This window comes from Meriones unguiculatus, chromosome 7 (assembly GCF_030254825.1).
Source record: "Meriones unguiculatus strain TT.TT164.6M chromosome 7, Bangor_MerUng_6.1, whole genome shotgun sequence".
NCBI classification, from domain to species: Eukaryota; Metazoa; Chordata; class Mammalia; order Rodentia; family Muridae; genus Meriones; species Meriones unguiculatus.
The window spans coordinates 34,145,817-34,148,654 of record NC_083355.1 but is presented as its reverse complement, the minus strand read 5'-3'; the positions used below and the strand labels follow the sequence as shown (position 1 = coordinate 34,148,654).

The window sequence follows — 2,838 nt, the reverse complement described above, 5'->3', positions numbered from 1 at the left end:
AGAAATAGAATGTGGACTTAGAATAAGAACCAAAATTAAGGTTAGAACTCACTTTTTGTATGTTTGTTTGTTTATTGACAGTGGTGGTGGGGAGTGGGGTGAAATAGGGTCTCTCTGCATAGCCTGGCTATTCTGAACTCACTGTGTAGTCCAGCCTGGCCTTGAACTTACAGAGATCTGACTGCCTCTGCCTCTTGAGTGCAGGGATTAAAGATGTGCTCCATCCACCATTCCCAACTAAGACTTCAGGATTTTTGACATAAAGTATATGAGCTATGCTAAATTCGGCCTAGGGGCTTTCATCTTCATGAACAGGGGCTGACCTAAGTGTGAAAAATGTATATATTCTTACAGTAGCATCATTTGCTTTATCATCTTTGTTTCAAGTTCCTTAGAAAAAGAAAAGCTATTCATTTTAAAGAGTGCAGCCTGGTTTCTAGTGAGTTCCAGGACAGGCAGAGCTATGTAGTGAGACTCTGCCTCAAAAAAAAAAAAAAAAAAAAGACAAGAAAGAAAGAAAAGTTGTGCTGACCCTGGGGAAGAGGCTGGTGAGGGCTTCCTGTGCCCTAGAGCAAGAGGGCCCAGCCTCTCCCCTGATGTGGATGCTTTCCTGTACTCATTGGCTCTCGACTGGATTTCTCTGGCATCAACATTGTGGTGCTAGGTTCTGAGTATGCTCACCATTCCTGGTACATCTTCTGTACCTCCATGAAGACTCATACTCTCAATGAGCACTCAGTACCTGGGAAATGGCTATTATAGCAGAGAAAGGCTTTTTTTTGGGGGGGGGGTTTACAAGAAATCCAAACACTGGGGCTCTCAGAGCCCGAACAGTTTGCAAGATCTGTGTGCCTCCTGAGACAGGATAATGTGTGCTTGAAGCGGAGGGCTGAGGGGTCAGCAGCAAAGAGCGCTGAGGCAGTGGTCATCAAAAGTCTGAAGAATCTGAGAGCAGACCCAGAGAGTGGCTACAGGGGTTCAAGGACCCACACTTCTCCTCACCCAGACATACCTAGGTTGTGAGAACAGCAGGTAGGACAGAGGTAGCCTTGAAAACCCCTCTTGGGCTCGTTGTGTTATACAGAGAGATAAAAGGCTTCCCAAGCACCAGAGAGTAACGCCGGCCCAGAGAAGGGACTTGGATGCTCCACCTCGCTTTACATGGCCCAGGAAGAACAGAGCATTAAGCTGGACAGAGACCATGGCGGGAAGCTTCCCAGTCAGACAACGCTATCTGGACAAAGGCTGAGGAGTCAGATGGGAAAGGGACATTAGGAAGCCACCAAGGGGGACCAGTGAACAAGGCTGGGGCACCGCCTGCCCTACCCTGATGCATCAGTCCCCAGGTGTCAGAGGAAAAGAGCAGTGGGAACCCTAAAGAGATTAGCTGACTTGCAGAAAAGGAAACCGAGGGCTGGGGAGATGGCTCAGCACATAAACATGCTCCTTGGGAAAGTGTGAGACCTCAGTGTGATTTGTAGGACAAACAGGAAAGCCAGATACTGTAGCCCCAAGTGTCTGCAATCCTAGGGCTCCTCCAGTTCTTTGGGATGTGGAGACCAGAGAAACCCCGGAAATCTGAGAGGCAGGTAGCTTGGCCTGTGCGGCAGAACAACAGCAAAGAGACCCTGTTTCAAACGAGGGGGAAACCGAGGACCTCCATCCCAGGTTGTCCCTGATGGCCACAAGCATGCTGCGGCACACAGGTCCACACTCATAAGTGAATGAGCACACACTCACATAAAACACATAAACACACACAGAGGTGGGGGGGGAGAGAAATTTAAAAAAATTGTTTCAAAGGAAGAAATAGAGAAGCTGGAAAGATGGCTCAGCAGTTAAGAGTGCTACTGACATCCACACCATGAGGCTCAAAGACTCCTTAACTCTAGCTCCAAGAGATCCAGTGCCCCCTTCTGGCCTGCACCCATACGTGCTCACACACACACACACACACACACACACTAAAGTATTTTTTAAAAACCTTTTATGCTTTAAGATTACAAGCCTCCATTACTCCATCATTTCTCCCCTCCCTTTCTTCCATCCACACCCTCCTATCTGCCCCTCCTTGCTCTCTTTTAAATCCCTAGCTTCTTTTTTTTTCTCATTGATTATCGCTACACGCATATATGAGAATATAGAACGCCTGACGAATTTGCCTGTCATCCTTGTGCAGGGCCGTGCTAATCTTCTCTGTATTGTTCCAACTTTAGTAGAGCGCTGCCAAAGCAAACACCGAAATAATTATATGTATTTTTAAGAAGTCAGATTGGGGAGAAGTGGAGCCAGGTCCGTGTCGACAGCGCTGGTGTGCATCATGACATCTGTGCCAGTGGGTGCCTTCCATAGATTTCCCACGGTTTCACTTTTTGAACCTGCTGTGTGTTTTAGGCTTTGAATACTAGCTGGACATGCTGAAGGAGGGAGGAGAAAGAGACATCTTTGTTGTGCTGTGATCAGAATCATCTTCAGATTGGAATCGCAGCTTTACTGCGTCTCTTTGGGGGTGGGGTAACTACATTAGCTTTTTCAAGAACCAGCTGACTGATTCATCAAGATTCTAGGAAGAACCGAAGGATTGTATTATGCCACCTGCTTCCATTAACTGCTCAGTTGGTGGACTGACAGAGCGCTACGTCATTTCTTCTCCATTCCCGTGCCAAAATAACCCCGCATGTCACCAGCATTGTTCAATCTCCTCCCCCGGCATCGACTCCCCTGCTGTGCCCCGATGCCCTGAGATACAGACAGCGAGGAGAGACAAGCATCAGCGGAGGGGGCCTCAGAAATGTACTGACTTCAGGTATTGTTTCCAAGGTGGTTCTGTGGCCAAAT

The 2,838-nt window shown here is 47.8% G+C and overlaps 1 non-coding gene across 1 annotated transcript; it reads right to left on the bottom strand.

Annotated features, from left to right (window-relative positions):
* Nucleotides 1-2,134: 2,134 nt before the first annotated feature.
* On the bottom strand, nucleotides 2,135-2,241 carry LOC132655488 (U6 spliceosomal RNA). Its single transcript, XR_009593296.1, has one exon. It is a non-coding gene; the product is annotated as a U6 spliceosomal RNA (small nuclear RNA).
* Nucleotides 2,242-2,838: the final 597 nt, after the last annotated feature.